The following is a 24,962-nucleotide window of genomic DNA, read 5'->3' on the forward strand; positions in this document are numbered from 1 at the left end:
ATTCATTGGAATCTGCACTTTTAACAAAGAGGTTCAAATGTAAAATAAATTATTCATCCAGAAAACATAAATTTCAGCATATGCTATCCAGCTTTTCTGTTTAACCCTCATGTTAAAGAGCTCAAATTTTAGGTTCAGCTGGATATGGGTTCAAATTTTAGCACTCTTAAATCAAGGTAGGGTAGTATGCCTTTGAATGGGTTATTGAGTCCCTCGGAGACATTTTATATGTAAAATTGGAGTTGTAATATCTGCTTCATACTATTGTTCAAAGAATGAAATGAGAAGGATTATTTTGCAAAGGCACATAAGAACTCCTCACGTGTATTTTTTCCTGTACTGATGGTTCACAGGAATTAAACTACATTTCATTTTGTAATGTCTACGTTTCTAGGCACCAGGTAAGCATTATTCTCTTTTAAAAGTTACTGTTTGGAGAGCAGGACCAAATAACTTGATCCTAGTTTTAAGAAGAATAATAGCAGCAATGTTATAGGGTTAGAGCTTAGTTTTTGGCTTCTGTGCAATATAATTAGCTTTTCTCAGCTAATGGCATGTTTGGCTGGTCAATTTACTTTTTCTGGGAGTTCTTACAATTATGCTGTTATTCATGATTAAGAATTTATTCACCAAAACCAATGAAATAATCTCATACAGCATTTCACTTGAGTCCTTGCTTGTTATTCCTAAATTTACAGAAGATGGACAAAAATAGCATTAACCATCTCAACTGCAATTGCTTGGAAAATTCCATAGACTTTCTAGAAGAGATAATGTATATCATTTGTGGAGAAAGGTCAATGCCTTATTTTTAGATATCTGACAGCAGTGTACATCATCTTCAAAATGTTAATTCCAGAAATACCAGACTGAATTTGTGAATGAACTCAGCTTCATGAGATTGGTTTTATCTGTTCATTAATTCTTTTGCCATGAAAATTGTTTAGCAATGATACCTGTTGTATTAAGTAAAATAACTTGACAGAATAAAAAGAAAAATAACCCTGCTGCTTTCAAATTGAACAATTCCTTAGAGCTAGGTTTAGAAATGGAAGCAAGAAATCTAATTATTTGCAGAATACATTTTTTCTACTTTTTGCACACACATTTTCTAAATTAGCCTAGTTAATGGATCCTATGTTTACTATAAAGCCTTTTTATAAGTTCATATTTGATTTACATTGGGTAATTAATCAAAAAATAAACTTCAACTAATGTTATTGCATACCTAGTCTGTATACCATGGTGGAAAGTGCTAGGAGCTCATAAAGAATAGAGGTCTGCCCTCATAAAATTCAGTTCAGTAAGTAGACAGTCATGTAAACCAACTATTATAGAATGGAAGGTAGAGATTACAACAAAGGCTGGAGCAAAAGAGTGTAGGGCGGGGTAGACAAACTTTCTATAAAAGGGCAGATGATAAATATTTTAGGCTTTGCAGGCCTCGTGGTCTCAATGGAAATCATAGACAATATATAAATGAATGAGCATGACTGTATTTCCAGTAGAACTTCTTTATAGATACTGAAATTTGAATCTCATCTAATATACATATGTCATGAAGTATTATATTTTTATTCTGATACTCTTCCAAGCATTTAAACATATAAAACTTATTCTGAGCTCATGGATCATACAAAAGCAAGTGGTAGGATGGATTTACTAGAAAAAATTGTTAATATTTCAGTATATTTTACAGTGCTATTTAGTTAGACCTCAAGCTCTTTTTATAGTCTCCTTGTTCTGTTGTTTAATTAACATTATAATTATACTTTCGAGAGATCCAGAACATATTTTTGTATCTGTTGTGTGGTATTTGGATGATGAAGGCATGGGGTAGGAGTAACAAGGAGATGAGGCTGGCCTGTTACATAATAATAAGTAGCAGTGTATTTAGCAAATATAAATTAGGCATCTATCTTATGACACCCAAATCTGGACTAGGGAGCTTGGCAATTACTGGCTCAGATTTAGATAACAAAAATGATCAAACTGGATAATTCCAGTTAAAGACAATTTGCTAGCTTAAATTCTTTGAGTTGATAAAGGAAAAATGTTTGTTGAGCTTTGAACCAATTTATTGTTTGCAGAACCCTGAGCCTGGAGGATGTGGGAGACTGTAAATGGAAAGCAAGGGATCACAGTGAGGAGGAAAAGAGCTAATGTTGGGTGCAACTCTTACCAGTAAGTGATTCACCTGTACCATTGGATACAACCTGACAGCCTCAGTGACTCAATCAACTCAGTTCCTAACCTCACTAGAGCAGTTGGCCTTCGAGGACTCCTGTGAACCCCCAACCCTAAACTGACAAGCTGAGGACTCTCCTAAATTGGCCAGTTTTCTTACTTTAAAAAAAAAGATTTTATTATTTATTTTTAGAGAGAGGGAAAGGGAGGGAGAAAAGGAGAGAAATATTGATCCATTGCCTCTCGTATACACTCTGACCAGGGATGGAACCTGCAACGCAGGCATGTGACCTGACCAGGAATGGAATTGGTGACCTTTCGCTTTGCAGGCCACAACGAACTGAGCCATACCAGTCAGGGCTCAATCAGTTTCCTTGAGAAACTCTTTGCCTTTTGCCTTTTTGAGGGCAGTCCCAACCCTACCTTTGATGGAAGCCATGTTTACAGTGACCTTCCTTGTGTGTGCTCAGACACAAGTAAATCCTGTAGAATCTAGATCCTACTCCAGACTACCCAAACTAGAATCTGCATTTTTAAGATTTTATTTCTCAATTTACATTCAAACTATTTTAAACTTAGAATCTGCATTTTTAAACAAGATCTCAGTTGATTCATTTAGACAATATGATTTGAGAGTCACATAGACAGCACAATTTGAGAGTAACTGGAGCAAATCTTCAATAAACCATGGTTCTCAAACTTGAATGTACATCCAAAGCACTCATTGAAATGCACATCTCTGGGACCTACCCTCAGAGTTGCTGTTTCAGAAGGTCTGGGGTGTAGCCTGAGATTCTGCATTTCTATGTTCAATAGCTGAAGCTACTACTCTGAGACTACATATTGAAAACCACTAATTTGAACTATTTATGAGTTCTTTTTTTAACAGTTAAACTGAAGACTTCATTCCACAGTGGCTAGTCAAGTTGAATCAGACTCTCCCAGTCTTGCCTGATAGTAAATGCAACTTGACAATCACCTTGTCACCATCTTTAATCTTCCTTTCCCAGAGAAATTATATATATGCCTCACTTCCCTGGTGACATGATCTCCCTTCCTCATAAATAAGCAAATAAATAAATAAAAACAAAATTATTCTTCCCTTAGAAAAAAGTAAGATTATTCCTACTCTTTAAAAATATATGCTAGAGTTGGGGGAGGGGTACTGGGAGGAAAATAGACATAACCGTACTTGAACAACAATAAGTAAATAAATATATATGATAGGTAACATTTAAAAATATTTTCATTTAATCATAAACTTTTTAACACAGGAAAGAACTCTATGAACATTATGGCTTATGAGTCTGATCTTTTATGAATTTTTGAATTGGTTTTATGAATTTTTCTGATTTTTTGAATTTTATATCTATTCATAACACAACCAAATCAGCATTATTGGAAATGTTTGGATTAAAATCAGATTGGTAAAAGATTTCAACCAGTCCACATATATAAGAAAGTGGAAGGGAAAGACAATGATTAAGGGAGATTATTGCTAGTGAAATAACTACTTATACATTTGTGTCTTTGTGGGGGAGAAAACAGAAGTGGTCCTCTCCATCTCTGTGCCATTCTCTTTTGGACCGCTCTGCCTGGTTCTAGGAATTGCAACTCTACCCCCTGTTGCTAAGGATGAACGAGTGACCTCTGTGGAATTCGAGCTGCAGGAGACAAAGCTTATCTCTCGTAACAAATGCTGCCTCAGTTTCCTCTCTGCCCTCACAGCAAGGTCATAAGTTTTTGTTGGGTAAAACCCCTCACAGCAGGGGGCAACCTAAGCCAGATTCGATCACCTGGGAGGCCATCATGGAAGGACTTGGGGGAGGGGGAGCTGCAACAAAGAGGGAGCAATGGACTCGGCTCCCCCTCCCTGGCCTTGACATAGCCTGAGTCCCCATACTCTGGGAGAAGTACTTCCTGGCTCTAATCACCTTAAACCTGAATACCTGTTGTGGAGGGGTGCAGCTCCTTGCTTTCCTGGAGTGTGTCCTGGGGAAAAAATCTGGCATCACAAAGACTTCCTGATAAACCTGTCAAATCTGCTCTGCTAAGAGTGCTTCCATTCATATGTTAAGGGTCCAAGTAGGAAGCTCTAAAACTCTGTCCCTGACAGACTCTGACTCACACTAAGCCCTCAGATTTCTTTGAAATGTTATCTACTGTTTGATCCTTCCCACCTGTATTCTTGTGTATTACAACCCAATAAAAGCTTTTGGAGGAACGGACTCAACACCTTTTTCTCCTGAGAAACTGGCCACCTCTCCTCCTCAAGTAGATCACATCTTGTCTTGTTTACTTTTATCTGTGGCCATTGGGGGGGACATATGGGAAAAGTTGCCCCCACACCATTCCTGTCATCTGAGTCCCCAAAATAGCATTGCTGAAACCCAGAATGAACACAATTTTTAGATAAAAATTCTTCAGTTTTTGGTCTTCATTCCTTTCATTTTAGGTTCAGTTTAAGTCCTAGGAGCCAGGCAAAAGATAGTAGCTATTTCTTCCATTGTCTTCTACAACCAAAGTTTTATTTTAAAGGGGGGAATTGGTAATATGTGGCATTATCAAGACTATATAATTATCTACAATAGCCAGTATGGTATCAGGGTAAGAGAGTGTGGATGCTCCAGTGTGAGAGGCCTTACTGATATTTTGGATGGGATGCATCCCCAGGTGTGGGCTTGTTACCGAACAAGAGGTCCGAGGGAGGGGGGTAGCATTTGGCCCACCCAGGGATGCCAGAAACTGCTGCAGAACAGGAGCCCCTCCCAAGGACGGTATACTAATATATACTGGGCTCTTCTGTCCGTGGCCAATTGGAAAGACATGTCTCAATGCCAGAGATTTGTGAAAAGGAAACAAAGTGTTTATTTAATGCTATTTAGGCTTAATGCCTCCACTAAAATATCAAAGTCCTTTAGGTTGTACACCTACACCCACACAGCTCCCTTTTCCCACTGTCCCAACTCTGGGTACCATAAATCAGGAAAAGAGCACACGTCTGTGTTGCAGGCCGCTGGTATCGTCAGCTGTGTCAGGCAGGATCTCTAGTTAATCCAAAGTACTGTGGTACCCTCTCATGGTCCACTGGCAAGAGTTCTTTGTACCCAGTTCCAGTCAAAGTTTCTCCTGCTTTCCAGGCCACTCGGCCAAAGGGGCACCCCAAAGCCGCGTGGGCCTCTTCTACCAAAGCTGCAGGGGTCCGCACTGCACCAAAAGCACGAGGCTTTCTTCTTCACCTGGCTGCAGGGATCTCCATTCTGGCAAAGCTGCATGGTTTTCCCTTTTACCTGGGAAAGAGGGGTCCTCACTCTGCCAAAACCACGTGGCTCCCTCTTTCACCTCACCAAGAGGGGGGTCCTCACTCCGCTGAAACCGCGTGGCCCTTCCCTACATAACTGCAGGGGTCCTCACTCTGCCCCAAACCACGTGGCCCTCTTCTCACCTGGGCAGTTATCCTCTCCTGTCCTGGAGCCAATCTTTTCTAAGCTCTCACACAGGCTCTCTCTCTTCAGGGGCGCAGTCCCTAATTACATCCTGGGTAGAAGCCACTCCCTTCTCCCTGGCTCATAACTTGGCCACAGCTATTTAACACATCTATGAAACCAGTTAAAGGTTATAGATATGTTAAATAATCATTCCAGAGGTTAGCTGCAAAACTGTTGCTATGCAAAACAACTCTCAATGGCCCTGCTCCATTCATCCCTTCCCCCTGGGGGGCAGGGGGGGGTGAGGACATCTGATATGTCCCTCCAATATTCCTATACACTTTGAGTTCTGGACACCATTCCAAATCTTTGTTTTTGCCCCCCCCCCCTTGGCTGCACCCTGTATCAGGCTCATTTCTAAGTGTGCGTGTGCGTATGTGTGCGCACGTGTAGCTGATGGAGTGTATCTCCAATGTGTCTGAGTTCAACATGCAGTCAAAGCTGGCCATGAGCTCCCGGGAGGTGTTAAAGCAATATGTGTCTGAGTCTCAGGTGTGCGGGGGGGCCCCAGGAGCAGGGAAGACAAGAGGCGAGGCCAGAGCGGGCTGGCACCGCATCCCGCCTCTAGGGGGCGCCCCCATGGGCGGCCTCCCAGGGGTGCAGTATCATCCTCGGCCAGCGGTTTCCGCTCAGCTTCTCCGGCCGCTCTCCCTACGGCCCAGAGTCCTGTGGCAGGTGAGTCGTTGGGCTCCAGCTGAGGACTGGGAGCTGCTGGCAGGGCCTCCGCCTCCTCACACTGACCCGGGGACCCCACGGGCTCCTGCCGTCTGTGCTGACGCGGCGGCTTGCTCCGGGGCTGAGTCTGGACTACGGGGTCCAGGGAGGTGGGGGAGAGGAAGAGAGGAGGGGCAGAGCCGGGCCGGAAAGCGACGCCCAGGCCTTTCGAAACCGGCTGGAAGGGAGGGAACTGGGCCGAAAGGGACGCCCAGGCCTTTCGAAACCCGCTGGAAGGGAGGGGACACAGGGCCGTTAAACTCGTCCCCAGATTGGTTCCACTCTGCACAAAGCGAGCGCCACTGCCAGAATGGGAGAGTGCGCAGTTAGGATCTGCCTTCGGGTTAGGTTGACTGCTTCTTCCTAATAAGGGGAAAAGTAAAGACTTAAGAAGGTAGTTTTAAGAAAGGATATTAGTTGAATGAGGTTTAACACTTGTCGGAATTGTTTTTAATTTTAGAGATACCGGTTTGTGAGGAAACCAAAAGCTGCAAAAGAAATGTAGAAATTTCTGGCGCTTGCCAGTTTTTGAGCTTAGTTTTCTTTGAAACCGTTTGTGACACACCTGAAGTTTTGGAGCAGTTGCTTTTACTGCCTTGATTACGCTAAATATGGTTATTGCTGTTACACTCTGGAAGCCCTAAATAGGTACACGGTTTTCTGAATACAACTTTTTGATTCCAAGCTTACTTTGTGAATGTTGAACTGATATGAAAATTATTTGTAGCCATATTTTAAAGCAGGTTATTAATTTTGCTAAACGTCCTAGGGATTAAAAACGAAGGAGTATCACTAAATCAATAGGCCTGATCTATGTAAAGTGTAGGTCTTAATCACTCACCGTACTTACGTAATTTGCCCTATAATTGAAGATTTTCTCTCCAGTCTCTTGCAGTTTATTGAAATGCTAATATGAAAAGCTCCTGCAGTTTGCCCTTATTTTCCCCAAATTACTTGTTTTCTTGAATTGACTCCCAGGAAAAACTGGAAACTCCTAAGCAGCGTATCTGGTGGAGAGCATTGTATTTCAAAAGCATAGTTTGCAAAGTTAAATTTTTTAATTGGTGGACTTTTGTTAAATATTTTGAATCAGTCGACCTTACTAATGAGGTTCCTAACTACTAACACTAGTCCTAGAAAGGGTTAGGTCTTAGCTTATGGGCAGCAGGAAGTAGAAGAGAATACAGATAGAAACTGATACTGTTTAAGCTTTAAAATTATATGCTCATTTTTCTCAATTTTACCTACTAAGATCTCTTGAAAATTCCAACCTATGTCAGCTGTTCCTAGTGGAGTTGTTGAAACGGTTTGTATCTACAGTTAGCCTGGCTAGTTGGGTACTACAGGGCTGAGGATGTATCTAGGGCACCCTGCAGGCTGGCATGATGCAGGCAGCGGGGTTTGCAGAAGGACCGGTCTCAAGGAAAGGTGGCAATAAGAGGATAAAAATCAAGTGATCTTAGCAGTCTTCTCTAGAGCATTTTCAGCCAGAGGTAAACCTTTGTTTTTAGACATTTTATTAAGAGAACATTGGTTAGTTCTGGCCAGTGTGACTCAATTGGTTGGAGCATTGTCCTGCAAACCAAAAGTGTGCGGGTTCCATTTCTTGTTGGGGCACATCCCTAGGTTGTGGGCCCAGTCTCTGGTTGGGGGCATATACAATAGGCAACCCAATCAATGCTTCTCTCTCACATGGATGTTTCTCTTCACCTCTCTCTTTTCTTTCCCCTCTACAAGCATGTTCTCTGGTGAGGATTTAAGAAAAGATAGAGTTTGTTAAACATGACAAACATATTGCTTAACAAGAACTTATTCTTGAATTGAAATTCTCTCTTCTCAGTGAAATTTTTCAGGGCAAGGAAGCCTTGTTTAGTTTGGACCTGTTTAGGCTGTATAAGCAGGGCTTATTCTGGGTAAGCTGTTGTTATACTCCTCTAGTGGGTTTACAGAAAAGAGCACAAAGACGCATTCTCATGGGAGGACTTAGGGGAGGTCACATTTGCACTGAACCTTGAGCAGAGAGTAGATTTTTTATAGGCAGAAGAGTGTAATTAGGCATTCCTAGTAGTAAATACCATGGGCAAAGATAAGAAGTTAGCATGTAACTATGTTCATAAATGTGGGAGCAAATGAGATGCTGAGGCTAGACGCAGCGTAAGGAGCAGTGGGATGGGGTGTGGGAAGTGTACCTGGAAAGAAAGCCTATGTAGCAATACACTTTTTAATCAAGGTCCTGCTTTATTTTTCTTTTTTATTACAGCAAACATAAAATGAACTTTAATGAACTATAACGAACATCAAATAGATTTAACAATTTGTTTTAACAAACTGTTTAAAATTTTTAGACAAATCTGCTTCATCTTTTTATTTTGAGGCTTTTTTGCACTTGTAGCAGTTTAAATTCCAAATGCCCCCCAAAGGAGGGCATTTTCTTGTTTACCACAGTACCATTGTCAGCTCCTAATCAAATTGACAATAATTTCTTGGAGTTTTTTAGAATCTAGTCCACTGTCAAATTTCACTGATTGACTCAGAAATGAACTTATTCTTATTGCTGGTCTGTGTGAATCAGAATCTTGACTATCTGCTGTCTTTTTAAATCTAGAATTGGGGTTTGACAGACTCTTTCTTAAAAGGGCCAGATGCTAACTCTGTTAGGTTTTGCAGGCCATGCAGTCTCTGCTGCATTTATCTAACTGCCCTGAAAAGTTAGCCATGGATAATATGTAAAAATTTGCATGAATGTGTTCCCATAAAATTGTGTGTTTCACAGTTATTTGTTTAAAACGCCACTGGTGGACTGAGCCATAGTTTGCTGACAGTTGTCTAAAGCAGTGCCCATGCATTTCTTTAATGCCGGTGATGATTAGTGTCACTTGGTTGTCTATAAATGCCTCATATTCTGGATTCGCCTTTTTGTATAGTGTGGTTTAGCTTGCTCCTCTATCCCCTGTAGTTTCTGTTGTCTGAAAGACAGCTAAAGGCTTAAATTCAGGTTGAACATTTTTGTCAGATGTGGTTTGAATTTTTTTTAAAAATATAAATTTAAGACCTTAGAAGACTAGGAAACCTTCACCTAGGAAGCTCATTTTTCTCTAAAATACTCTTTGCCTGGTGACAGAGAATACAGTTTTTCCTTTCTTATCTTATTTTTCTTACTTGAAGAGAGGGTATAGCTGCTGTTTCTCAAGGAGGCTGAGAACTTTGAACCCCTGTTAGGTCACTGGGGATTTTCCATTTCTCAAGGCATCTTGTGGTGCCTTGGGCCAGCGCACTACATTTTCTCATCGAATGGAACTACCTTCCTTGGGCCCACATCCAGGGCCTAAGATGTCTTCCACCAGGGGCTGGGTGGTTCATTTTTGTTTTTAAGCCTCTTGTCACATAAACACTCAACTTTATTTACTCACCCTTTTCTTAATCTTACATCCAGCAGGACTGAAAACTGGATACCTGCCTGGTGCATATCATCCTACAAGGTGGCAGTACGTGTCCTGGTGTCCTGTTTGGAAGGATTCTGAAGGCTTTTCAGACTCTCAGACTTACTGTGGTACTGGATTCCAGGGCCACACGGCTTTTGAAGAAACAAGCTTACAGGTGAGAATTGTTTTCTGCTCTGTTCTACAGTTTCCTTGCTCCTAAATTCTGTAGCACTGGAGAAACTATGTTGGCAAACACAGTCAGATGGTAGTTCTTGTCTTTTTGTCACCTAAGAACAGCAGGGGAAACTGTTCATCTCTGTATCCACTTTTCTAGAAAACATGGCATTGGGTTGTGGTCCTTTTCTTACTGATTTGCAAGAATTCTTTATACACTGAGGATGCTTATCTTTTGTCATATAGTATGTTACAACTATATTTTCCCCATTTTTTACTTTGTTTATAGTACATAGGCTCTGAAGAAAAATTTACTTTTATGTAGGGAAAACCATCAGTCTCCTTTTTATAGTTTCCTTGCTTTGTGTTTTGCTTAGAAAGATAATAACCATTTCAAGGTTATTCTTTTCAAAATTTATGTTCACACAGATAAATGAACATGTGATGAGAGCTAAGAACATGTGATTCCGAAAAAGAATAATATTGAAGGGGTCTGTTTCTACCAGATAATATAAATTAAATTGATTAAATGTTAGTATTAAAATAGGCCCTACTTTAATGTGGTTGAAATTGGGGAGTGGGTGTTTAGGGATTATTATATCATTACTCTATTTTTGTATGTATTTGACTTCTCATAGTAAAGTTTTCTTTAAAAAAGAATAGTGGAGGGAAAACCTATCTTTACCCTATTGGTTCTTATTCAGCAACTATTAATAGTCTCTGTGCTAAACAGTGGGGGTATTGTGTCAATAAATGCACAAGATCTTGGAACTTCCATTTCTCACTTAGGGGACAGACATAGTCATGGTTAAAGGGACCAACTTTTTGGTCAGTCTGCCTAGCTTCAGATCCTGCCTCTTCCATTTACTAGCAGGGTGATTTTGAACTTTTTGATTTAAAAAATGAGTATAACATGTCTATCTGACAGGGTTGTTGGGAGAATTGAACGAGAAAATCCATGAAAACTTCTTTACATGGTGCTTGGTATTTAATAAATTATAAGTGTAAACTTTAAAGAAGAGAATAATTGCAAACAGCAAGGACTAAGGTGGAGAGGTGATGGTGCTAAGCAGAATATGTGGAGTAGGGTTTATGACCTCATGTGGTTTGGTTAAGTGGCGTTTGGAGATGTGAGATTTGGAAGATCACATCTTTTAATTGAATGGAAATGGCTTTCACTGGGGGCAGCAGAGAAGGGGCACAGACAGAGGCCTAACAAGTGGGAGAAGTGCATCTTATTTTGCATTAGGTTCCTAGTGCTGCCACATCTCGCCAGCTGAAATGAAGGCATCATCCGTGCTGTGCCCCCACCTGGAGGCCCTGGAGGAGATTCTCTTTTCTCAAGTTTTCCACCCCGTATTCCTTGGCTTATTGGCTCCTTCCCTCTGCCTTGAAAGATAGTCATATTGCATCCCTTTGACCCCTCCAACCCAGTCACAGCTCTCTCTCTGCCCTGAGCCAAGAAAGCTTCTTCAGTCTAAGGGACTCCTGTGGTTAGATTGGGCCTATTTGGACAATCCAGGATCATTTCTGCATCTCAAAGCCGTTTTAAGCACATCTGAAAAGTCCCTCATGCCATGTAAGGTAACATGTTCATAAGTTCTGCGGATTAAGACATGGGCATCTTTGGGAGGGAAAGGGTTTTTATTCATTCACCTCTCCTTGTAATGCAGTAGCTGCTGCTGAATCAGGGCAGCTCTCCAGACGTTAGGGGCTGTCAGATGCATTAGGACCAGATACTAATACAGGCTCAGAATCCGTTTCCACTACATTTCCACTCTTCGGAACCCTCCTTCCTCAATATTAATCAGAGACACTTCTGAGTGACAGGAGTCATTGGCTCCACGTATGAAATACCACCAGTTCTTCAGAGCTCGACGGAGGGGCTATCAAAGACCTTCTTTGATTCATTCCTATGCCTCCATCCTCCCCAAAAGGTCACACCTGCTGCTGCAGCCTGCTGGGGCTTTTGCTTCTGCAGCTACTTTCCATTTTAGTTTTTTTCTGTTGTTTTTACATGTGTTAATTGTTTTTGCACTCTAGCCTTAAACAGTGGTGGGCTATTTTAAACAAAAGTCATACTAAGATTTTTAGTACTTTCTCACCTAATAATGCTAATTAGGTGAGAGCCAGGGCTTCCTCATTTGGATTCCTCAGTAGTGCCTTCCATCTATAACAGGCAGCCAGCCAGAGCACATTTCCAGTTATTTGGGAGTGTTTTTGTAGAACTCTGACATTTTGAGTTATGCCAGAGTAAGTTAGAGAGATACTCCTCAAATTATGTAGCATTCTTGTCCATTTGTTCAGATTACTACATCTGCTTTTAGACTTTTTGAGGATTTATCTGTTCCTGTTATTATCATCTGCACTTAAAGGAGTACGCAGCAGATAAATTAATGAAGATTATTAATATTTCTACATCTCATGATGGTTTTACTAATTTCTGAGCACTAAATGAGATTTAATTGAAAAGCATTCTTTAAGACATTATTTTTTAGTAGAATCACAACTGCCAGTTTTGAATTACTCTTTCACCCTTGGTTTGGTTTCCTGTAAAGTTGGATGCAGATTATAAAAACTTAATGAAAATCATGAGGCGGAATAAGTGTATGTTGTAAATGAATAAAAAACAGGGTCGGATGGCATTCTTGGGAGTATTCATGAAGACAAAGTCACTGTTTTTCTTTTTCTCTCTCAGCATTATATTATAACATTTGCAGCCATGCTTAAAAGTAGAAGACAGTGAACCCTCACCCAGCAGCATGGCATCAGAAATCCACGTGTCATTCTGCCTTTGCCGTACTTCTTCACCCTTCTCCTCCTCCCTCCCTCTGGCCTTCCTTTTTTTTGAATTTTGTTTGTTTGCTTACTTCTGAAAAGTTTTTAAGCAAATGCCAGAAACCATATCATTCCACCCCTAAATATTTTTGTATGACTTTTCTTTAGAAGTTGTTTTTACATAACCACAGTCCTTCCTAACAAGGAACAAAATAGCCTTAGTATCATCTAGTACTGTTTTCAAATTTACACAGTGGTCTAAAAAAGTCTCTGTTTTTCAAATTAGGATCAAAACAAAGCCCAGTCGTTGTATTTGGTTTATACACTTCCTGAGTGCCTTTTAAATAATAATTGATATTTTTACCTCTTTAAAAGATTTTATTTATTTATTTTTAGAGAGAGGGGAAGGGAGGAATAATGAGAGGGAAAGAAAAATCAGTGTGCAAGGGAAACATTGATCTGTTGCCTCTTTTACACTCCTAATTGGGGACCTAGCCCACAACCCAGGCACTTGCCCTGACCAGGAATCAAACTAGCGACCCACCCACTGAGCCACACCAGTCAAGGGCTACCTTTTGTTTTTAACTGAATGCTTTAGAGTATTTGCATGCTCTCATTCTTTCATCATTAGTATTTGAATTTATATATAGTAAAATTTTGTCATATAATTCTATGAATTTTAAAATTGATTCATTCATATAACCCTTATCACAGTCCTGATACAGAGCAGTTCTATCACCAGAAGCAGCCCAGAGAACAAAACATAAGAAGTTCTCCCTCATGTTTGTCCCCTTATAGTCAAACCCTCACTCTGTGAGCAGCCTAATCTTGACTGCCCTTGACCTGGTTTCCATTTTTATAAGTTTTGCCGTTTCCAGATGTCACATAAATGAAATTATATAGTATGGAACCTTTTAGGCTGACTTGTTTCACTCAGACAACATCTTTGAGATTCATCCGTGTATGTGTGTGTATCCTTTCTTATTCCCAAATGGTATTTTATCTTATGGGTGTACTACAGTTTGTGTATCCAGTGTTGAAAGACATTTGCATTCTTTATAGCTTTTGGTGATTTTGAACAGAGCTGCTGTACACATTTATATCCCCTCATTTGTATCCCCGCCAGCAATGTAGGACAGTTCCAGTTGTTCCATATCCTTGTCAGCACTTGATATTGTCATTTTTTAATTTGACCCATCCTAATAGGTATGTGTTTTTATTTTTAATTACCTGATTTCAGTATTATAAAATTATTTCTAATCTTGAAATTACTGAATTAAACTTAATTTATATACCAGTTATGAAAATAAATATTTCTGGTTTTCCGGTGATAATCTACATTTAATATAGTAAGTAGTAAATATTCTATATTGAAAAAATTAAAAGCAGAATGTATTGAGAGGAGTCTTAAATCTCATCAGTGGACACATCATATATGGCAAAGGATTACAGAATAGCATCTAAATATATAATGCATTTTATAGTATTCATTCATTATTGCACCTTGTTCATGTCTCGCTCCTGTTTTACCATTAGTAACCAACAGTGCCATAATTGCTTTTGCTATCAGTTTTATGCTAGATTAGATTAATTGGTGAATCTTTAGTTACCTGAAAGTAAATGGATGTATGCAGAGAATAAGTTAAAATTGACTGCTTCCCTGTGTCTGAGACAGTAGTAAAACCTTGCATTTGAGAAATTTAGGGACCATGGTCACTGGTCACTGTTGCTTGAACATGTGAAGTTGACTATTGGATTAATTACTAAGCTGTTGCCGCTAATGTTGTCCCTCACACCTCGAATGGATGGAACTCTGAAAGTCTCAGGGTGCAAAAAGTCAAGTGTCACCCATTAACTGCTATTGTTTGAGCTTCTGGTTGGTAGCTCAGTTGGGAGAATGGTGTCTATATAGGTTTTACTCTGTGACTAGAAGACTCTATGTTTTTGCTTGTGAAAGTTACTGGATGGTTAGACCTTTTGAAGGACCGTTCTGTGTAACATATGGGCATTATATGGAAAAACTGAACTTGACAAATAAAGGAAGATTGAGGACAAATTGCCAGATTTGAGGTTGTTGTGGTCTAATGCCTCACAGGTCAAGTACTAGGATAATTTGGTTCCAGATGTAAAGCAATGGGATGGGTTTCTGTGGTTAACTCATTTTTGGTTTAAAACTAACATGTTAATTTATCTGTATATCAATAATGATTGAAATAAAAAATAGTGAAGGATTAGAAAGGTGCCACCTCCATTGGACCCAAGTATTTGTTTTATTTAGAAAGTTATGTATGTCCTTTAAACTTTATGCTTGTTGATGTTAACAAAGTCTTATAAATGTAGATATATATTTTGGGGGAAGGTTTGGAGGGGGATAATAGAAATGTACTGGGGCCTTGAATCCATGGTTTTAGAATACCAGACTAATACACCTGCTGCCCCCTGGTGGCAGCATATTAAACAGTGCAGTTCAGAAGTGAAGAATTCCAGAGAGCGAAGTCCATTGTACAAGAGGATCAAGAGGAATCCTGGAGATGGTTTCTCTTTCCAGTTCTTCTCACTGTATGATCTTAAGCAAATAATTTCTATTGATTAAAGTCTATATTTACCTTTCTTCAACTTTAAAGTGTAATTTGTAAAGTTTCTTTCAGCTTTAACATCTTATAATTCTCCAGTGGTAATAGCAAATATTACAACGAAAGGTGTCAAGTTTCACTTTTTCCTTTAGAAGGTGAGCCCTAAAAAGTCCCACATTTTTACTCAAGAAAGCACACTCTAGAGTAACTTCCGAAGCTTGATATGGATTTGGCTCTGGTCAGCAAACTGCATAGCTGTCTCTGTAACACATTCCATAATTAATCAGCATAATGACCGTACATTATTATGACAGCTTACAAATTACATCATTTAACAAGTAATTTTATTAGTTTTAATTGTGATAAAAATCATAATATAAAATGTATCATCTTAATCATTTTTAAGTGTACAGTTCAGTAGTGTTAAGTATATTTATGTTGTTGTGCAACAGAGTTCCAAAACTGTTTCATCTCAAACAACTAAAGCTCTTTACTCCATTCCACAACAGCTGCCCACTTCTCCCCTAGTCCCAGAAAGCTACCATTCTACTTTCTGTCTCTGTGAATGTGGCTACTCGAGGTACCTCACTGAAGTGGAATCATATAGTACTTATCTTTTCGTTATTGGCTCATTTCACCTAAGGTAATGTCCCCAAGGCTCATCCATATTGTAGCATGTGTCAGAATTTCTTTCCTTTTTAAGACTGAATATTGTATATAGATATCACATTTTATTTATGCAACACTTGGGTTACTTCCACCTCAGTTATCATGACTAATGCTGCAGGGAACCATGAAGTATGTTACATCATCTTTAGTACACAGTGTTTACTAATGTAGAGAGGGTTACAATTTTTTCTGTGCACAAGATGTTAAACTTCACTATAAAGAAACATTTGACCATTCTAGATAGGATATGGCTTTTTGTATGGTTAAGTTTAAAAAGGAACTAACATTTATTGGACACAAGCCATATGACAGGCACTTATATATCTATTAATGCATTGTATGCATTCTGTTGTTGTTTTTCCTTGTAATTCTGTGATTTATCCTTCTCTCAGAAGGGCATTAATATTTATCAAAAACACTGTGTGTCAAAATTTTATATACATTGTCTTATATAATCTTTTTTTCTACAAAGTACTTTTTTAAAAAATTTATTTAATTGTTGTTCAAGTACAGTTTTCTGTCTTTTACTCCCATCCCAGCCCACCCCCTCACAAAGTACTTTTTAAAAAAGATTTTGTTTTATTATTTTTAGAGAGATGGGAAGGGAGGAAGACAGGGAGATAAACATCAATGTGTGGTTCCTCTTGCACACCTCCTTCTGGAAACCTGGCCTGCAACCCAGGCATGTGTCCTGACTGGGAATTGAACCAGTGACCCTTTGGTTCACAGGCCAGCCAGCACTCAATCCACTGAGCCACACCAGCCAGGGTATCTCATATAATCTTGATACAACAGTTGTTGACATGGACATTATTACCCTCAGGTGATATAACTGAGGTTCAGAGAGATGAAATACCTCAAACAAGGTCACGCAGCTAAAAGGTGGGAAGATTTGACCTGAATAGTAAGTATGAACTATACATGTAGTTCAGAGGTACAGGTTCTTCATCTATACCATGCTTTCTTCCTCTTGCTTCCAGGCATAACACTATACAGCTATGATCAGAAGAGCATTGAAACAATATCAAGAAATTACACTGCTATAATAATGTATATACAGAAAAACTTCAAAATGTCTTTCTATTAAATAACAGCCCTTTGGGTTTTCCTTGCAGAAAAGTAGAATCAATTCAGATGAATTCGTCTGAAACATGGCAAATCTTGCTTCCTGGGTGGTTTTGCAAAATAAGTTTCCCCAGGACTCCCAAAAGAGTAGTTCTCATGTACCATTCCCCCCACCACCCAGATTCTGAGGTTATCTTTCACTTCATTATTATTTTTCCTTTTCTCTTCTTCCTTTCCTTTGGCTTGGCAGAGAGCTGGGACCATCTTCACTGCTCTTTGCTCCCAATGCTCTTGAATGGTGTGGTGTTTGGGGCTGGAGTTTGATCTGCTCCCACCAAGCTTTGGACAAGCTCATTGCAACATTGTCTTCCATGTGGGATTTTTAGATTTAAGCTTCTGTAAAAGTTCCTGTGCACTGAGGATGATTTACTTTGAAACTTTATAAACCAGGAGATGGGTAAAGTTCAAGAATACTTCCAGAGATTCATTCATTCATAGTCTTCAACAACCCCTGAAAGCAGAATGTTGGTCAGTATGTATAAAAAGTGGGAGTGGCAGAAATTGTAATCACCACCAAATGTCCATTCTCTACTCCATCCTTGGTTACTGATCCCCAGTTTTATTCAGAGTGACCCTGTGCCTCAAGTTCTGGTAAAGGGAGGAAGCAAAGAAATGTGTGAGACTTTGGGGAAGTTTTGCAAAGGAATGAACCTGATTCAGCTGGAAGTATAGGGCTCTTGTTCTTCATCTGCTGTTCATCGGTCCCGCTCCTTTGCATGGGAACATTGTGGCCAGTGCTTTGCCAGCCATCTTCTCTAATGAGTGGAAGCTGCACGCTCCTAATGATACCAAGGAGTCTGGTGCACTGGATGAACAAATTCATCCCATTGCCTTACACACGCAGCTATGTGCTGTGACTTTGCAGCTCCTCCGTAAAGAGACGGAGTCACTGTCTCCAACCCTTGAATCAGGTGTGGGGATTCCTAGCCTGAGTAGGATATCTTTTCAGAGGGGCATCTTGATGAGGGGTGTCAGAGCCTGAGCAGGGAAAAGAGGGTTTACAGGTAGGGGAAATGGTGGTGGCTAAGATTGGAAATTGTTACTTAGATAGGATTGAGCAGATAAATAACCGCACTAAAGATAATGTGAACCAGGTTTCCCACTGTCAGAGAAGGGAGTTACCAAATACAGAAATATTGAAAACTAGGATCAACCCTGTTATGTGGATTGACTGGGTTGGGTATATTGGTGTGAACTCATGGTTTTCAATAAGTATAGACATAAAGGTGTGAGGACTTCCGCCAAGATGGAGGCGTAGGTGGAAGCACTGTGCCTCCTCGCACAACCAAGTTTAAAAAACAACAAAGTTTTAGCAATAAAAACACAACCAAACCATAGAAAATTGAACTATACGGAAGTTGGACAACAACAAACCTTTCAGCCAAACTGGTAAGAGGGGCAGAGCCAGCAGCAGAGCGCAGTCGGGCAGGAAAGATCCACCGGACTGACCCAGGTACGCAACCCATGTGCGCCAGCAGCTGTGGGCACATCCCAGGTGTGGAGAAGCGGGTGGACCCACTGAGGGCTGATCACGGTCACACATTCACGAGCAGATAAAGCGGTGAAGGAGTGAGCGGTGAGACAGACCATGCAGGCCCCAGTGGCGGGAAGCAGCAGAGGGGACCACCATTGTCCCTCTCTGACCCCACCCCCACACACAGCGTCACAAACCAGTGACCTGGGTGGCCCCGCCCTGGTGAACATCTAAGGCTCTGTTCCTCATACATAACAGGCACAAACAGATCAAAACATGGCTCAAGAGCAACTCAGAGCCCCAGAGCCAATAATTCTAAGCAATGAAGAAATAGCCAAACTTTCAGATGCACAGTGCAAAACACTGGTGATCAGGATGCTCACAGAACTGATTGATTTTAGTCACAAATTAGAGGAACATATGAAGGCTAAACTAATTGAAATGAAGGGAAATGCACAGGAAACCAATAGTAATGGAAAGGAAATTGGGACTCAAATCGATGGAGTGGACCAGAAGGAGGAAAAAAATGACCAAACAGAAAAAAATGAAGAAATAAGGATTCAAAAAAAAATGAGAGGCTTAGGAACCTTCAGGACATCTTTAAACGATCCAATATCCTAATTATAGGGGTACCAGAAGGGGAAGAGGAACAGCCACCAGTGGAAAACTTACTTGAACAAATAATAAAGGAGAATTTCCCCAATCTGGCAAAGGAAATAGACTTCCAGGAAATCCAGGAAGCTCAGAGAGTCCCAAAGAAGGTGGACCCAAGAAGGAACACACCAAGGCCCATCATAATTACATTAGCCAAGATTAAAATGAAGGAGAGAATTCTAGAAGCAGCAAGAGATAAGGGGACAGTCACCTACAAAGGAGTTCCTATCAGACTGTCAGCGAATTTCCCAGAAGAGACCTTATAGGCAAGAAGGGGCTGGAAAGAAGTATTCCAAGGCATGAAATCCAAAGACCTACATCCAAGATTGATATATCCAGCAAAGCTTTCATTTAGAATGGAAGGACAGATAAAGTGCTTCTCAGATAAGATCAAATTCAAGGAGTTCATCATCACCAAGCCCTTATTATATGAAATGTTAAAGGGACTTATCTGAGAAAAAGAAGATTAAAAACATGAACAGTGAAAGGACAGCAAACTCACAGTTATTAACAACCACACCTAAAACAAAAGCAAACTAAGAGGACAGCTAGATCAGGATGAACCATAGAAATGAAGATCACATGGAGGGTTAGCAACAGGGGAGTGGGAGAAGGAGAAGGGGGGAGAAGGTACAGAAAATAAGTAGCATAGATGGTAGGTAGAAAATAGATAGGGGGGAGGGCAAGAATAGTATGGGAAATATAGAATCTAAAGAACTTGAGACACGTGGTCATAAACTAAAGGGGGGGAATGGTGAGGGAGGGGTTGTGCAGGGTGGAGGGGAATGAAGGGGGGAAATAGAACAACTGTAATGGCATAATTAATAAAAAATTTTTTAAAAGAAAAAAATAAAAATTTTTAAAAGTAAAGGTGTGTGTATTGTATGTATTTATGTATATGTGTATGTATATACATGTAAAGTAAGTCCTCACTTAACATTATTGATAGGTTCCGTGATTTTAAGTAAAATGATATAACAAAACCGATTTTTTCACATATTAACTGATATAAACAAGAGTTAAGTTCCCGTGACATCTCACAATCACTATAATGAAATGATGTTGAACGAAACGATGTTGAACAAAACATTATTTGAGGACCTGTACTACATATTTTCTGAGGGAGACTGCAGGCTGGTAATACCCCAAGATGTGGTGCCAGGATCATTTTTGCCCACAGGAAGATTACACAGCGGAGATGATGTTTGAAGTAACATGGAAACCTTGAAGGATGAGGATATTTTTCCAGGTACCATGTTGAAGAATGAAGAAGATGGGCTTAAAGGCGTTGGCAACCTTGCAAGCAAATAGGGGGACAGAATACACACCCACAGAGTAGGATGAGGAATGGCCTGGAGGTTGTGGGAGAGGAGGAAAGAGGACTAGATGGTGATTAGCCTTTGTGAGCAGCATGAAGAAACACGATATTTTTAAATTTATCTGTAGGCACAGATTACACCCAACATTAGTGGCTACAAACAATAGTCATTATCCCATGGTTTCGGTGAGTGAGTCTCTGATATCTGCTTATCTAAGTGGCTCTGACTCCGGGTCTTCAACAGGGCTACAGTCAGGGTGTTGGCTGGGACTATGGTCATCTCCAGCTTGACTTGGGGAGGATGAGTTCACTCATAGGCTTGGGTCTCTTCTGACTGTCTGCCATGACTTTAGTTCCTTTCTATGTGGGTGGCTTCTTAAGAGACTCACAGCACAGCAGCTAGCTTCCCAGAGAGCAAGGGATCTGAAGGGAAGAGTGCGCTAGAGAGCCCCCAGATGGAAGCCACAGGCTTTTTATAACCTAACATGGGAAGAAATGTCCCATCACTTCCTCTGTATGCTGTTGTTTTGAAACAAGTCCCTAAATGTAGCTTTTGAACAAGGGGCAGAGACAGGAATGCCAGGCGCCAGGATTCTGAGGCCAAGTAAGAGGCTGCCCACCAGAGCCGCACAGTGGGGAGAAGCACAGCCCTACACATCTGCAGGCAGACTGGATGAGGGCAGTCCTAGAAGCAGTAAGACCATTTGGGAGATGATCATCCAAGCTGTTGATATGGGAAACTTTGAAAAACCTCTGTTTAACCTTTATTTGCCCAGGCCCCAGGCGCAACAGGAGAGCGATGGGGCTGTCTGGAGAGCGGATAGCCAGTAGGACTGGAACTAGCACCCCCGCTGATAGAACAATTATCACATTCTGCTTCTGTATCCCACGTTTTGTCACGTAGACAGGAAGACCCCTAATCTATATATTCCCCAAGAATCCTTTGTTCGGGGCTCAGAATTTGGAGACTTACTCCTCTGGGCCCGTGCACGTTAAATAATAAATCTCGTACTCCAGAATCCCTCCGTGTCTGGTCGCTTCATTTCCATATAAAAATGTAATTATGGGTGGAAGAAGGAAGAGGCCTCATTGCCAATGTAAAAACCTTCCCAGATGTGGTCGGAGTGGGAAGAGGGAAGGAGAAGGGCACCAAAGATTTAATTGCCTCCTAGGTTACACAGGTGTACCTAGCCACTGTGAATTCCATCTCCAGCATCTTCTTTTTCAATTACAGTTTACTTTTAGTATTATTTTATATTGGTTTCAGGTGTACAGTATACTGGTTAGGCAATCATATAGTTTACTCAGTGGTCCACCTGATATTTCCAGTACCCGCCTGGCACCATGCATAGTATTACAGTATTATTCACTATACTCCCTATGCTGTAATTTGCATCCCCCTACTGTTGAAAAATCACCACTGCTTTCCTACTACTTATTCTTAAGCAAACCGGTTCATGGACTTCTGTGGCTAGTAGCCAGCTTCTGCAGAGAAGGGTTTGCAGGAACCCTTTGCTGCCTGAAAACAACTGAAAGCTATAAGGCAGATATTTTGTTTTAAAACAGCTTTCTTCTCAAGTTGTGAGATATTGGGACTGCAACTTTTTTTTCAGTTTTATCTTTAAGTACTACCTTGGAGGTAAACGGGTCATCATTTGTGAAACAGTATATGTAAAGAAAAAATATTTCATATTTATTTCACTTCAGTCTCTTCCAGCATCATGTTCAAAATTTAAAACCTACGTAAAAGCCATCTTTTAAACCTATGTGATTCCTGAGAACAGCAGCTGCCTGGGGATGTAGTTGAATTATGCTTCTGGAAAGTGTGACCTGGGCCACTCAGTGTACCTCCCCATGAAGACCCAGCAGCCCTGGGGTGGGCCTCTCCCAGTACAGAGAATCTATAACCCTGTACAGTGTTATGCTGGGGACACCAGCAGTTGAAAGTAAAACATGTAATTCATTCCACATTTAAAATGGTTATTCTTGTTGCTTAATATTTATACTTTGGCCAACCTTGAATCATAAGAGAGTAAAAAATAGAATGCTCTTAGAAAATTTGCATTCAGCGATATTGTTAAGGGAACAGTCACATAATTAAATAATCAGGAAATTTAAAGGGTGAATATGTACAAAATTTGGAAAGGGCCAACTTTAGTTGTCTTAAGGGGTTTTTTTGGTGTCATTTTTGTATTTAGGTATTTAGGCATTTTGTTTTGTTTTTATTTTTTGTATAACTCAGATACTTGAAGTATTTTTTTAAACAAGATATAGGTCTGTACACATTAAATTTTTAATATTTGGAAAATTCACTTTTCTGGTTAATTGAACTTCACATATAAATGAAGATTAAGCAAAAATATTTTCTAGAAAATCTTGTGAACATGAATTTGCATGCCTTCCCTGTTTTTACAGTACACAGAGCATAATGAATCTTCTTTAATCTAAAAATTAGTAATTTTTCAGTAGCATCAATTAGAACTGAAAGACCTTATTGATAATAGGCAAGACATAGAACAACTGAAGTGCCAGTCAACAGATGAATAGATAAAGAAAATATATGTGTATAAAACATTCCATTTTATGTATATTTATATATTTATATGTAATACTTTTTCTTCATATATAATGTTTCATAGGTGATGACCATTGTATATTATATATAAAACATAATGGTATAGCTATAACAATAGGAATATATATAAATATTTTTCAGCCATAAAAAGAAAGAAATCCTGCCCTGGCCATGTGGTTCAGTTGGTTTGAGCATTGTCCTGTACACCAAAAGGGTGTGTGTTTGATTCTTGGTAAGGGTGCATACCTAGACTGCGGGTTCAATCCCTAGTCAGGGTATGTATGGGAGACAACTGATCAACGTTTCTCACTCACATCTATGTTTCTCTCTCTCTCTCTCCGCCCCTCCTCTCCCCCTTTCTCTCCCTCCCCGTCTTCTCTCTCTAAAATCAATAAACATAATCAGATTTTTTTAAAAAAGGAAATCCATTTGCAGCAAATGAATAAACCTGGAGGATGTTATGCTAACTGAAATAAGCAAGACACAGAAAGACAAATGGAGCAGGACCTCAGATAATGTCAGTTCATTATAATGATGATGAGAAAAAAAACTGATTTCCAACCAGGGCCACCGTCTGTTTGGAGTTTCATGTTTCTTGTTTCTCTAAGTCTTTTTTTTTTTTTGCTGTGTATTTTTTCCGGGTACTCTGGTTCCCTCCTGCATCCCAAAGATGGGCACATGAGGTACATGAGGTGAACTGGCCTGTCTGCATTTTCCCAGTCCAGGAGAGTGAGGATGTTTATGTGAATGTTTCTTGCAACGAGAAGGGTGTCCTGTCCAGGGTGGGTGCCCATCTGGTGCTCTGAGCTGCAGGGATAGGCTCTGCCTACCTGTGACCCTAAACTGGAATAAGCGGTTGGAAAAGAATTCACTTGTTTTTATTCATCTTTGTTAAATGATGAATAGTTCACACTTACTTCAATGTTTTTAATATTAGAGAAGTGTTTTGAGTCTTTATTTAGAAGTTTGGTGATGTTTTTGTGACCATTAATATGTCATAGGAACTTAACTCTTGTTTATATTCATTAGCCTATAGTAAAATTGACTTCATGACATGTCATTTTGCTTAAAATCACAGTTTTCAAGAACTTGTTCATGTTGTTAAGTGAGTACTTACTATACTATATAATATCACTTATATGTGTAATCTAAAAAAGTTGAAGCCATAGAAACAAGGGTAGAATAGTACAGTCAGGGGGTGGGGGAAATGGGAGATGTTGGTCAAGGGCACCAAACTTCAGTTACAGGACAAGTAAGTTCTGGAGATCTAATGTACAGATGGTGACTATAGGTAATAATACTGTATTCTTAAAATTTGCTGAGAGTACATCTTAAGCATTCTCACCACACAAACATTTACACAGAAGGGAGTTAGGTGAGACGATGGATGTGTTTATTTAATTGTGGTATTTCATAATGTATACTTACATCAGATCATCACATGTGCACCTTAAATATGTGCAGTTTTTGTCTGTTATACCTCAGTTAAGCTGGGAAAGAAACACTGAAAGACTCTTCACTAAATGGGAAGCACTCACTGGGAAATCAATGGTTTCTCAAAAGGTTAATTACCAGTATCACCTAGAGAGCTTTTTAAAATGTATTTTATTTTAAGTCCAGGTTTCTGTTTCCTAAATTAATCTCCCTAGGGAAAGGGAGACTCAGGAATAAAAATGTTCAAATTTCTTTCATGTTTTGGGGGCCCAACTGGGTTTGGGAAGCCCCAGCTGCAAGATCCAGTCCACCCCTATGGTGTGAACAGATGGTGGCGCTCTACCCTGCTTGCCCCAGCTTCCCAACTATCCATCCTT

General features: G+C 40.0%; 1 protein-coding gene across 8 annotated transcripts in view; it reads left to right on the plus strand.

The window, feature by feature from the left end:
• Positions 1–6,272: 6,272 nt before the first annotated feature.
• GGACT (gamma-glutamylamine cyclotransferase) overlaps positions 6,273–24,962 on the plus strand; it is a 56,057-nt gene continuing 37,367 nt past the window's right edge. For 2 of the 8 annotated variants that reach the window (XM_037143366.2, XM_037143362.2), the window contains exons 1-2: positions 6,273–6,350; positions 9,823–9,986. The gene's annotated coding sequence lies outside the window, so the exon portion shown is untranslated. Of the gene's footprint in view, positions 6,351–6,714; positions 6,784–6,829; positions 7,038–9,822; positions 9,987–10,414; positions 10,555–24,962 lie in introns of those variants that run through there. The other 6 variants (XR_008392708.1, XM_037143363.2, XM_053671523.1 and 3 more) reach the window with 6 other exon arrangements.

The sequence above is a fragment of the Artibeus jamaicensis genome, unplaced genomic scaffold (genome assembly GCF_021234435.1).
Source record: "Artibeus jamaicensis isolate MK-2021 breed Jamaican fruit bat unplaced genomic scaffold, CSHL_Jam_final contig_1819, whole genome shotgun sequence".
Taxonomy (NCBI): Eukaryota; Metazoa; Chordata; class Mammalia; order Chiroptera; family Phyllostomidae; genus Artibeus; species Artibeus jamaicensis.